At 56.1% G+C, this 12,784-nt stretch overlaps 5 non-coding genes across 5 annotated transcripts; all 5 read left to right on the forward strand.

Annotated features, from left to right (window-relative positions):
- The first annotated feature begins 1,367 nt into the window (after positions 1-1,367).
- On the forward strand, positions 1,368-1,439 carry TRNAD-GUC (transfer RNA aspartic acid (anticodon GUC)). Its single transcript has one exon. It is a non-coding gene; the product is annotated as a tRNA-Asp (tRNA).
- Positions 1,440-4,043: 2,604 nt separating this feature from the next.
- On the forward strand, positions 4,044-4,115 carry TRNAE-CUC (transfer RNA glutamic acid (anticodon CUC)). Its single transcript has one exon. It is a non-coding gene; the product is annotated as a tRNA-Glu (tRNA).
- Positions 4,116-5,813: 1,698 nt separating this feature from the next.
- TRNAD-GUC (transfer RNA aspartic acid (anticodon GUC)) lies at positions 5,814-5,885 on the forward strand. Its single transcript has one exon. It is a non-coding gene; the product is annotated as a tRNA-Asp (tRNA).
- Positions 5,886-8,581: 2,696 nt separating this feature from the next.
- TRNAE-CUC (transfer RNA glutamic acid (anticodon CUC)) lies at positions 8,582-8,653 on the forward strand. The gene has a single exon. It is a non-coding gene; the product is annotated as a tRNA-Glu (tRNA).
- A 1,698-nt stretch (positions 8,654-10,351) lies between these two features.
- TRNAD-GUC (transfer RNA aspartic acid (anticodon GUC)) lies at positions 10,352-10,423 on the forward strand. Its single transcript has one exon. It is a non-coding gene; the product is annotated as a tRNA-Asp (tRNA).
- The last annotated feature ends 2,361 nt before the right edge of the window (positions 10,424-12,784 follow it).

Genomic DNA, 12,784 nt, shown 5'->3' on the forward strand with positions numbered 1-12,784 from the left:
AGCTTGCTACACTATAGCTTCGGAGATGGCAGCTTGCCAAATTGTTGACAGGCTCGAGCCAATTGTCAGAATGCCAGTATTCTGCGACCCACCTAGTTTGATGGATATCTGCTGGTTGGGTGGAAGGAAGCAAAGAGGAGGTGGGGACTTATAGTATTAACGTGAAGCCAGATAGGGAGATGGGGAAGAGCAGCATTGGAGGGGGAGAGCAACACGGGCGGGCGGGATACTGCTCACCAAGCCCGGATTTACGCAGGATGGGCGGAGTCCCTCAGTCTCTCTGTCCAGCGGGGGCTCTCTCTTTACCCGTATGGCCAGTCCGGCCCTGGTGCCGTCATGTCTCCCAAAGGGCGTCTCTAGCCCGTCACTCTGGAGTCTGTATCCTCCGGGTGAGGTCTCCTATTCTTCTAGCTAGGGGCTGGAGAGAAGGGAGGTGGTTGGTCTGGGGCGCCAGTCATAGTCGCCCTTGAGAGGCGTTTCTAAGGTAGTTTGTAAGTGTGTCTGGACAGGTTGCTCTAAGGTGCGCAAAGTGATGTCTTAGCATTTGAAAGAAGCATTGAGAAAGGCAGGTGGCCTGTTTGTTTTCCTTTGCTGGCTTTGTGCAGGGAAGGAAAGTCTCCATTGTAGGGTTTGGCGCTTTATGAAGGCCTTGAGCTGCTGTTTAGTGACAGAGTGCTGCCTAGGCGGCTGGGCACGCTGCTCACACCTCATGCCATATAGCGCCTTGTCATCCCTACATCACCGAGCCTTCGATAGCTCAGTTGGTAGAGCGGAGGACTGTAGTGGGGAAGCTGATATCCTTAGGTCGCTGGTTCAAATCCGGCTCGAAGGAATTTTGCAAAGTCTTCACTTTTTTCCTCTGCTTCACAATTCAAAGCGCCTCTTTCTCAGACACTCGCACACCTGGGCTTTTCCTGCCTCCTCTCTTCTCCTTTACAAGCCAGCTTTCTCCTTTGGCGCAGGCGGGCTGGTGGGCGGGTGGGAGGGAGCGTCTCCCTCCCCACTCCCTGTGTGCAGCCCCCGCTGCAATCCTCCAGCATCAGAGAGAGCCAGGGGCCCCTGGGCTGAAGATCCAGGCCGGGGCCGTCAGAAGCAGCCGTGGGAGCTGGTTGCTGTGACTCTGGCATCAGGTGATGCTGCTGAGAGCGCTGCTGAGAGTGTCTGCTAGGAGGTGAGAAGGATCTTGTGAGGCAGGAGTGTGTTTGTGTGTGTATTGTGTGAGGGAGTGTGTGTGTGTTTATTGAGCCTGTGGGCCCCTGTGTTGGTGTGAAGGAGTTGATAAATGGCACAAATTCATAGCATATGAGGATGGACAGGCGGGTTTTCAGCCACATGAGGAGCGGCTCAGCGAGACCAGGTGCAGCTGTTCCTCGTTAGTATAGTGGTCAGTATCCCCGCCTGTCACGCGGGAGACCGGGGTTCAATTCCCCGACGGGGAGGATTCCATCGCATTTTTTAAAGCATGACAACTCTACCTTTATTTAGAATTTCATCTAGAATGTGGCGCTTTCCACTCATGACATCATCTGATTTACTAATGCGGTCTCATAACTTTTACGATCAATCACGGGCAATTTTTAAGTGGGACACTTTTTGCGAAGGATGTCTGCCTTTTCGTTTTAACCTTCTGTGTACTTAATTGAAAAAAGAAACGTGCACGAAGCCTTGTTATTTACATCAAAATCAAATGACTACATGATCAATCATATGCGTTGAAGCCTGTTGTTTTTTCAAGAGACATAAATGAAATGATGGATCGCGCTCTGAATGAGGAATTATTTTTTATGACGTTGAAGCGTTTTATTTATCTTTGTTTCGGTCTAATGTTTTAGGGCTTACAGGCACATTGTGAAAGTGAAAGTTCCACTGGCCTGCACGTGCACTCCCCACCATCCTCGTCAGAGATCTTATATTGCCTAGGTCCAGCATGAGTACCAAATTCCTTTCAGGCTATTGCAGTGTATTCTGCTACTTGTAGTTTCTAACACTCTAAACTGAGGGCGAGGGGAGCCAGCATCCAAAGCAACACCCTGGTCTGGGTGAAGCGCTCATGCTCAGATCTGGGCTTACTTGAGAGCTTGGACGAGGCCTTGGACGAGCTGCAGGCATCCCCCAGAAGGTCTGCTGCCCTCCTACAGGGGTCCCTGAGAAGAGGAGCAGACCCCCGCTGGTGCCCTGAGAAGAGGCACTGACCCCCCGCTGGTGCCCTGAGTAGAGGCGCTGACACCCCGCTGGTGCCCTGAGGAGAGGCACTGCCCTCCCTCTGGTGCCCTGAGAGGAGGAGCTGACCCCCGCTGGTGCCCTGAGAAGAGGCGCTTACCTCCTGCTGGTGCCCTGAGTAGAGGCGCTGACCTCCCGCTGGTGCCATGAGAAAAGGGACTGCCCTCCTTCAGGGGTACCTGAGAAGAGGTGCTGATTCCCCGCTAGTGCCCTGAGAAGTGGCGCTGACCTCCAGCTGGTGCCCTGAGAAGAGGCGCTGCCCTCCTGCAAGGGCCCCTGAGAAGAGGCGCTGACCTCCAGCTGGTGCCATGAGAATAGGCGCTGCCCTCCTGCAAGGGCCCCTGAGAAGAGGCGCTGACCCCCCCCGCTAGTGCCCTGAGAAGAGGCGCTGACCTCCAGCTGGTGCCCTGAGAAGAGGCGCTGACCTCCAGCTGGTGCCCTGAGAAGAGGCGCTGCCCTCCTGCAAGGGCCCCTGAGAAGAGGCGCTGACCTCCAGCTGATGCCCTGAGAAGAGGCGCTGCCCTCCTGCAAGGGCCCCTGAGAAGAGGTGCTGACCCCCCCGCTAGTGCCCTGAGAAGAGGCGCTGACCTCCAGCTGGTGCCCTGAGAAGAGGTGCTGACCTCCCGCTGGTGCCCTGAGAAGAGGTGCTGACCTCCCGCTGGTGCCCTAAGAAGAGGCGCTGACCTCCTGCTGGTGCCCTGAGAAGAGGCACTGACCCCCCGCTGGTGCCCTGAGTAGAGGTGCTGACACCCCGCTGGGGCCCTGAGAAGAGGCACTGACCCCCCCCCCCCCGCTGGTGCTCTGAGGAGAGGCACTGCCCTCCCTCTGGTGCTCTGAGAGGAGGAGCTGACCCCCGCTGGTGCCCTGAGAAGAGGCGCTTATCTCCTGCTGGTGCCCTGAGTAGAGGCGCTGACCTCCCGCTGGTGCCATGAGAAAAGGGACTGCCCTCCTTCAGGGGTACCTGAGAAGAGGTGCTGATCCCCGCTAGTGCCCTGAGAAGAGGCGCTGACCTCCAGCTGGTGCCCTGAGAAGAGGCGCTGACCTCCCGCTGGTGCCCTGAGAAGAGGCGCTGACCTCCAGCTGGTGCCCTGAGAAGAGGCGCTGCCCTCCTGCAAGGGCCCCTGAGAAGAGGCGCTGACCCCCCGCTAGTGCCCTGAGAAGAGGCACTGACCTCCAGCTGGTGCCCTGAGAAGAGGCGCTGCCCTCCTGCAAAGGCCCCTGAGAAGAGGCGCTGACCCCCCCGCTAGTGCCCTGAGAAGAGGCGCTGACCTCCAGCTGGTGCCCTGAGAAGAGGCGCTGCCCTCCTGCAAGGGCCCCTGAGAAGAGGCGCTGACCCCCCGCTAGTGCCCTGAGAAGAGGTGCTGACCTCCAGCTGGTGCCCTGAGAAGAGGCGCTGACCTCCCGCTGGTGCCCTGAGAAGAGGCGCTGACCTCCCGCTGGTGCCCTGAGAAGAGGAGCTGACCTAGAACAGTGACTGGTATTTTTCTGGATGGTTAATTGGTTCTTGCTGTTTTTGCTCTCCAGTTAGTTGTGTGTTATGAAGGTCCCATGCGTCTTCCAGGGATGGAAACTGTCCCGAGATCTGAGTCTATTTAACGTTCAGTAGATTGCTTTGTTGGGGGTGTGCCTGAAAGCAGTGTTTTTTTTGTGTGTCCCATGATGTTTTCCAAAGTGTAGTAAAGACTAGCTTGCCAGTGTTAGGTTGATGTGTGTGTGTTTTCCTGCTTACTTTAGTTGATGCACAAAACCCTGTGACAGCAGCACAGGCGGCCTCACCCTGGTGGTATGTCTTGGAGCAGGTGCTGCTCCAGAGCACCCAGTGCTCCCTGGTGGTCTAGTGGTTAGGATTCGGCGCTCTCACCGCCGTGGCCCGGGTTCGATACCCGGTCAGGGAAGGGACTCTTTTTTTCTCCCCACGGTATACTTCTAGTTTTTTTTCATCCTATCTAAACACAATTTTTAAGGTTTTACATCGCAAATCTTTTATTACATACATTTCTTCTTTACTTGACCTGCCACCTGCTAATAACAACGTCACCTTTCAGGCACACAGACAAAACACTGATAGAAAACTGAATGCTGGTCATCAAAGCTTGTTCTTCACAAAGGATGGGTTACCGCTTGGAAGAAGCACTGGCAAATCCAGGAGGCCTGTTTCTAGGGGTCTCCAGCTCTATGAAGAATCCAGTTTCAAGACAACATTGAAAGGGAGAGATTCGCTTCTGGAGCTTGCTACACTATAGCTTCGGAGATGGCAGCTTGCCAAATTGTTGACAGGCTCGAGCCAATTGTCAGAATGCCAGTATTCTGCGACCCACCTAGTTTGATGGATATCTGCTGGTTGGGTGGAAGGAAGCAAAGAGGAGGTGGGGACTTATAGTATTAACGTGAAGCCAGATAGGGAGATGGGGAAGAGCAGCATTGGAGGGGGAGAGCAACACGGGCGGGCGGGATACTGCTCACCAAGCCCGGATTTACGCAGGATGGGCGGAGTCCCTCAGTCTCTCTGTCCAGCGGGGGCTCTCTCTTTACCCGTATGGCCAGTCCGGCCCTGGTGCCGTCATGTCTCCCAAAGGGCGTCTCTAGCCCGTCACTCTGGAGTCTGTATCCTCCGGGTGAGGTCTCCTATTCTTCTAGCTAGGGGCTGGAGAGAAGGGAGGTGGTTGGTCTGGGGCGCCAGTCATAGTCGCCCTTGAGAGGCTTTTCTAAGGTAGTTTGTAAGTGTGTCTGGACAGGTTGCTCTAAGGTGCGCAAAGTGATGTCTTAGCATTTGAAAGAAGCATTGAGAAAGGCAGGTGGCCTGTTTGTTTTCCTTTGCTGGCTTTGTGCAGGGAAGGAAAGTCTCCATTGTAGGGTTTGGCGCTTTATGAAGGCCTTGAGCTGCTGTTTAGAGACAGAGTGCTGCCTAGGCGGCTGGGCACGCTGCTCACACCTCATGCCATATAGCGCCTTGTCATCCCTACATCACCGAGCCTTCGATAGCTCAGTTGGTAGAGCGGAGGACTGTAGTGGGGAAGCTGATATCCTTAGGTCGCTGGTTCAAATCCGGCTCGAAGGAATTTTGCAAAGTCTTCACTTTTTTCCTCTGCTTCACAATTCAAAGCGCCTCTTTCTCAGACACTCGCACACCTGGGCTTTTCCTGCCTCCTCTCTTCTCCTTTACAAGCCAGCTTTCTCCTTTGGCGCAGGCGGGCGGGTGGGCGGGTGGGAGGGAGCGTCTCCCTCCCCACTCCCTGTGTGCAGCCCCCGCTGCAATCCTCCAGCATCAGAGAGAGCCAGGGGCCCCTGGGCTGAAGATCCAGGCCGGGGCCGTCAGAAGCAGCCGTGGGAGCTGGTTGCTGTGACTCTGGCATCAGGTGATGCTGCTGAGAGCGCTGCTGAGAGTGTCTGCTAGGAGGTGAGAAGGATCTTGTGAGGCAGGAGTGTGTTTGTGTGTGTATTGTGTGAGGGAGTGTGTGTGTGTTTATTGAGCCTGTGGGCCCCTGTGTTGGTGTGAAGGAGTTGATAAATGGCACAAATTCGTAGCAGATGAGGATGGACAGGAGGGTTTTCAGCCACATAAGGAGCGGCTCAGCGAGACCAGGTGCAGCTGTTCCTCGTTAGTATAGTGGTCAGTATCCCCGCCTGTCACGCGGGAGACCGGGGTTCAATTCCCCGACGGGGAGGATTCCATCGCATTTTTTAAAGCATGACAACTCTACCTTTATTTAGAATTTCATCTAGAATGTGGCGCTTTCCACTCATGACATCATCTGATTTACTAATGCGGTCTCATAACTTTTACGATCAATCACGGGCAATTTTTAAGTGAGACACTTTTTGCGAAGGATGTCTGCCTTTTCGTTTTAAGCTTCTGTGTACTTAATTGAAAAAAGAAACGTGCACGAAGCCTTGTTATTTACATCAAAATCAAAGGACTACATGATTAATCATATGCGTTGAAGCCTGTTGTTTTTTCAAGAGACATAAATGAAATGATGGATCGCGCTCTGAATGAGGAATTATTTTTTATGACGTTGAAGCGTTTTATTTATCTTTGTTTCGGTCTAATGTTTTAGGGCCTACAGGCACATTGTGAAAGTGAAAGTTCCCCTGGCCTGCACGTGCACTCCCCACCATCCTCGTCAGAGATCTTATATTGCCTAGGTCCAGCATGAGTACCAAATTCCTTTCAGGCTATTGCAGTGTATTCTGCTACTTGTAGTTTCTAACACTCTAAACTGAGGGCGAGGGGAGCCAGCATCCAAAGCAACACCCTGGTCTGGGTGAAGCGCTCATGCTCAGATCTGGGCTTACTTGAGAGCTTTGACGAGGCCTTGGACGAGCTGCAGGCATCCCCCAGAAGGTCTGCTGCCCTCCTACAGGGGTCCCTGAGAAGAGGAGCAGACCCCCGCTGGTGCCCTGAGAAGAGGCACTGACCCCCCGCTGGTGCCCTGAGTAGAGGCGCTGACACCCCGCTGGTGCCCTGAGGAGAGGCACTACCCTCCCTCTGGTGCCCTGAGAGGAGGAGCTGACCCCCGCTGGTGCCCTGAGAAGAGGCACTGACACCCCGCTGGTGCCCTGAGGAGAGGCACTGCCCTCCCTCTGGTGCCCTGAGAGGAGGAGCTGACCCCCGCTGGTGCCCTGAGAAGAGGCGCTTACCTCCTGCTGGTGCCCTGAGTAGAGGCGCTGACCTCCCGCTGGTGCCATGAGAAAAGGGACTGCCCTCCTTCAGGGGTACCTGAGAAGAGGTGCTGATTCCCCGCTAGTGCCCTGAGAAGTGGCGCTGACCTCCAGCTGGTGCCCTGAGAAGAGGCGCTGCCCTCCTGCAAGGGCCCCTGAGAAGAGGCGCTGACCTTCAGCTGGTGCCATGAGAATAGGCGCTGCCCTCCTGCAAGGGCCCCTGAGAAGAGTCGCTGACCCCCCCCGCTAGTGCCCTGAGAAGAGGCGCTGACCTCCAGCTGGTGCCCTGAGAAGAGGCGCTGACCTCCAGCTGGTGCCCTGAGAAGAGGCGCTGCCCTCCTGCAAAGGCCCCTGAGAAGAGGCGCTGACCTCCAGCTGGTGCCCTGAGAAGAGGCGCTGCCCTCCTGCAAGGGCCCCTGAGAAGAGGCGCTGACCCCCCCGCTAGTGCCCTGAGAAGAGGTGCTGACCTCCAGCTGGTGCCCTGAGAAGAGGTGCTGACCTCCCGCTGGTGCCCTGAGAAGAGGTGCTGACCTCCCGCTGGTGCCCTGAGAAGAGGCGCTGACCTCCTGCTGGTGTCCTGAGAAGAGGCACTGACCCCCCGCTGGTGCCCTGAGTAGAGGTGCTGACACCCCGCTGGGGCCCTGAGAAGAGGCACTGACCCCCCCCCCGCTGGTGCTCTGAGGAGAGGCACTGCCCTCCCTCTGGTGCTCTGAGAGGAGGAGCTGACCCCCGCTGGTGCCCTGAGAAGAGGCGCTTACCTCCTGCTGGTGCCCTGAGTAGAGGCGCTGACCTCCCGCTGGTGCCATGAGAAAAGGGACTGCCCTCCTTCAGGGGTACCTGAGAAGAGGTGCTGATCCCCGCTAGTGCCCTGAGAAGAGGCGCTGACCTCCAGCTGGTGCCCTGAGAAGAGGCGCTGACCTCCCGCTGGTGCCCTGAGAAGAGGCGCTGACCTCCAGCTGGTGCCCTGAGAAGAGGCGCTGCCCTCCTGCAAGGGCCCCTGAGAAGAGGCGCTGACCCCCCGCTAGTGCCCTGAGAAGAGGCACTGACCTCCAGCTGGTGCCCTGAGAAGAGGCGCTGCCCTCCTGCAAAGGCCCCTGAGAAGAGGCGCTGACCCCCCCGCTAGTGCCCTGAGAAGAGGCGCTGACCTCCAGCTGGTGCCCTGAGAAGAGGCGCTGCCCTCCTGCAAGGGCCCCTGAGAAGAGGCGCTGACCCCCCGCTAGTGCCCTGAGAAGAGGTGCTGACCTCCAGCTGGTGCCCTGAGAAGAGGCGCTGACCTCCCGCTGGTGCCCTGAGAAGAGGCGCTGACCTCCCGCTGGTGCCCTGAGAAGAGGAGCTGACCTAGAACAGTGACTGGTATTTTTCTGGATGGTTAATTGGTTCTTGCTGTTTTTGCTCTCCAGTTAGTTGTGTGTTATGAAGGTCCCATGCGTCTTCCAGGGATGGAAACTGTCCCGAGATCTGAGTCTATTTAACGTTCAGTAGATTGCTTTGTTGGGGGTGTGCCTGAAAGCAGTGTTTTTTTTGTGTGTCCCATGATGTTTTCCAAAGTGTAGTAAAGACAAGCTTGCCAGTGTTAGGTTGATGTGTGTGTGTTTTCCTGCTTACTTTAGTTGATGCACAAAACCCTGTGACAGCAGCACAGGCGGCCTCACCCTGGTGGTATGTCTTGGAGCAGGTGCTGCTCCAGAGCACCCAGTGCTCCCTGGTGGTCTAGTGGTTAGGATTCGGCGCTCTCACCGCCGCGGCCCGGGTTCGATTCCCGGTCAGGGAAGGGACTCTTTTTTTCTCCCCACGGTATACTTCTAGTTTTTTTTCATCCTATCTAAACACATTTTTTAAGGTTCTACATCGCAAATCTTTTATTACATACATTTCTTCTTTACTTGACCTGCCACCTGCTAATAACAACGTCACCTTTCAGGCACACAGACAAAACACTGATAGAAAACTGGATGCTGGTCATCAAAGCTTGTTCTTCACAAAGGATGGGTTACCGCTTGGAAGAAGCACTGGCAAATCCAGGAGGCCTGTTTCTAGGGGTCTCCAGCTCTATGAAGAATCCAGTTTCAAGACAACATTGAAAGGGAGAGATTCGCTTCTGGAGCTTGCTACACTATAGCTTCGGAGATGGCAGCTTGCCAAATTGTTGACAGGCTCGAGCCAATTGTCAGAATGCCAGTATTCTGCGACCCACCTAGTTTGATGGATATCTGCTGGTTGGGTGGAAGGAAGCAAAGAGGAGGTGGGGACTTATAGTATTAACGTGAAGCCAGATAGGGAGATGGGGAAGAGCAGCATTGGAGGGGGAGAGCAACACGGGCGGGCGGGATACTGCTCACCAAGCCCGGATTTACGCAGGATGGGCGGAGTCCCTCAGTCTCTCTGTCCAGCGGGGGCTCTCTCTTTACCCGTATGGCCAGTCCGGCCCTGGTGCCGTCATGTCTCCCAAAGGGCGTCTCTAGCCCGTCACTCTGGAGTCTGTATCCTCCGGGTGAGGTCTCCTATTCTTCTAGCTAGGGGCTGGAGAGAAGGGAGGTGGTTGGTCTGGGGCGCCAGTCATAGTCGCCCTTGAGAGGCGTTTCTAAGGTAGTTTGTAAGTGTGTCTGGACAGGTTGCTCTAAGGTGCGCAAAGTGATGTCTTAGCATTTGAAAGAAGCATTGAGAAAGGCAGGTGGCCTGTTTGTTTTCCTTTGCTGGCTTTGTGCAGGGAAGGAAAGTCTCCATTGTAGGGTTTGGCGCTTTATGAAGGCCTTGAGCTGCTGTTTAGTGACAGAGTGCTGCCTAGGCGGCTGGGCACGCTGCTCACACCTCATGCCATATAGCGCCTTGTCATCCCTACATCACCGAGCCTTCGATAGCTCAGTTGGTAGAGCGGAGGACTGTAGTGGGGAAGCTGATATCCTTAGGTCGCTGGTTCAAATCCGGCTCGAAGGAATTTTGCAAAGTCTTCACTTTTTTCCTCTGCTTCACAATTCAAAGCGCCTCTTTCTCAGACACTCGCACACCTGGGCTTTTCCTGCCTCCTCTCTTCTCCTTTACAAGCCAGCTTTCTCCTTTGGCGCAGGCGGGCGGGTGGGCGGGTGGGAGGGAGCGTCTCCCTCCCCACTCCCTGTGTGCAGCCCCCGCTGCAATCCTCCAGCATCAGAGAGAGCCAGGGGCCCCTGGGCTGAAGATCCAGGCCGGGGCCGTCAGAAGCAGCCGTGGGAGCTGGTTGCTGTGACTCTGGCATCAGGTGATGCTGCTGAGAGCGCTGCTGAGAGTGTCTGCTAGGAGGTGAGAAGGATCTTGTGAGGCAGGAGTGTGTTTGTGTGTGTATTGTGTGAGGGAGTGTGTGTGTGTTTATTGAGCCTGTGGGCCCCTGTGTTGGTGTGAAGGAGTTGATAAATGGCACAAATTCATAGCATATGAGGATGGACAGGCGGGTTTTCAGCCACATGAGGAGCGGCTCAGCGAGACCAGGTGCAGCTGTTCCTCGTTAGTATAGTGGTCAGTATCCCCGCCTGTCACGCGGGAGACCGGGGTTCAATTCCCCGACGGGGAGGATTCCATCGCATTTTTTAAAGCATGACAACTCTACCTTTATTTAGAATTTCATCTAGAATGTGGCGCTTTCCACTCATGACATCATCTGATTTACTAATGCGGTCTCATAACTTTTACGATCAATCACGGGCAATTTTTAAGTGGGACACTTTTTGCGAAGGATGTCTGCCTTTTCGTTTTAACCTTCTGTGTACTTAATTGAAAAAAGAAACGTGCACGAAGCCTTGTTATTTACATCAAAATCAAATGACTACATGATCAATCATATGCGTTGAAGCCTGTTGTTTTTTCAAGAGACATAAATGAAATGATGGATCGCGCTCTGAATGAGGAATTATTTTTTATGACGTTGAAGCGTTTTATTTATCTTTGTTTCGGTCTAATGTTTTAGGGCTTACAGGCACATTGTGAAAGTGAAAGTTCCACTGGCCTGCACGTGCACTCCCCACCATCCTCGTCAGAGATCTTATATTGCCTAGGTCCAGCATGAGTACCAAATTCCTTTCAGGCTATTGCAGTGTATTCTGCTACTTGTAGTTTCTAACACTCTAAACTGAGGGCGAGGGGAGCCAGCATCCAAAGCAACACCCTGGTCTGGGTGAAGCGCTCATGCTCAGATCTGGGCTTACTTGAGAGCTTGGACGAGGCCTTGGACGAGCTGCAGGCATCCCCCAGAAGGTCTGCTGCCCTCCTACAGGGGTCCCTGAGAAGAGGAGCAGACCCCCGCTGGTGCCCTGAGAAGAGGCACTGACCCCCCGCTGGTGCCCTGAGTAGAGGCGCTGACACCCCGCTGGTGCCCTGAGGAGAGGCACTGCCCTCCCTCTGGTGCCCTGAGAGGAGGAGCTGACCCCCGCTGGTGCCCTGAGAAGAGGCGCTTACCTCCTGCTGGTGCCCTGAGTAGAGGCGCTGACCTCCCGCTGGTGCCATGAGAAAAGGGACTGCCCTCCTTCAGGGGTACCTGAGAAGAGGTGCTGATTCCCCGCTAGTGCCCTGAGAAGTGGCGCTGACCTCCAGCTGGTGCCCTGAGAAGAGGCGCTGCCCTCCTGCAAGGGCCCCTGAGAAGAGGCGCTGACCTCCAGCTGGTGCCATGAGAATAGGCGCTGCCCTCCTGCAAGGGCCCCTGAGAAGAGGCGCTGACCCCCCCCGCTAGTGCCCTGAGAAGAGGCGCTGACCTCCAGCTGGTGCCCTGAGAAGAGGCGCTGACCTCCAGCTGGTGCCCTGAGAAGAGGCGCTGCCCTCCTGCAAGGGCCCCTGAGAAGAGGCGCTGACCTCCAGCTGATGCCCTGAGAAGAGGCGCTGCCCTCCTGCAAGGGCCCCTGAGAAGAGGTGCTGACCCCCCCGCTAGTGCCCTGAGAAGAGGCGCTGACCTCCAGCTGGTGCCCTGAGAAGAGGTGCTGACCTCCCGCTGGTGCCCTGAGAAGAGGTGCTGACCTCCCGCTGGTGCCCTAAGAAGAGGCGCTGACCTCCTGCTGGTGCCCTGAGAAGAGGCACTGACCCCCCGCTGGTGCCCTGAGTAGAGGTGCTGACACCCCGCTGGGGCCCTGAGAAGAGGCACTGACCCCCCCCCCCCGCTGGTGCTCTGAGGAGAGGCACTGCCCTCCCTCTGGTGCTCTGAGAGGAGGAGCTGACCCCCGCTGGTGCCCTGAGAAGAGGCGCTTATCTCCTGCTGGTGCCCTGAGTAGAGGCGCTGACCTCCCGCTGGTGCCATGAGAAAAGGGACTGCCCTCCTTCAGGGGTACCTGAGAAGAGGTGCTGATCCCCGCTAGTGCCCTGAGAAGAGGCGCTGACCTCCAGCTGGTGCCCTGAGAAGAGGCGCTGACCTCCCGCTGGTGCCCTGAGAAGAGGCGCTGACCTCCAGCTGGTGCCCTGAGAAGAGGCGCTGCCCTCCTGCAAGGGCCCCTGAGAAGAGGCGCTGACCCCCCGCTAGTGCCCTGAGAAGAGGCACTGACCTCCAGCTGGTGCCCTGAGAAGAGGCGCTGCCCTCCTGCAAAGGCCCCTGAGAAGAGGCGCTGACCCCCCCGCTAGTGCCCTGAGAAGAGGCGCTGACCTCCAGCTGGTGCCCTGAGAAGAGGCGCTGCCCTCCTGCAAGGGCCCCTGAGAAGAGGCGCTGACCCCCCGCTAGTGCCCTGAGAAGAGGTGCTGACCTCCAGCTGGTGCCCTGAGAAGAGGCGCTGACCTCCCGCTGGTGCCCTGAGAAGAGGCGCTGACCTCCCGCTGGTGCCCTGAGAAGAGGAGCTGACCTAGAACAGTGACTGGTATTTTTCTGGATGGTTAATTGGTTCTTGCTGTTTTTGCTCTCCAGTTAGTTGTGTGTTATGAAGGTCCCATGCGTCTTCCAGGGATGGAAACTGTCCCGAGA

This window comes from Triturus cristatus, chromosome 4_1 (genome assembly GCF_964204655.1).
Source record: "Triturus cristatus chromosome 4_1, aTriCri1.1, whole genome shotgun sequence".
In the NCBI taxonomy this organism is placed as follows: domain Eukaryota; kingdom Metazoa; phylum Chordata; class Amphibia; order Caudata; family Salamandridae; genus Triturus; species Triturus cristatus.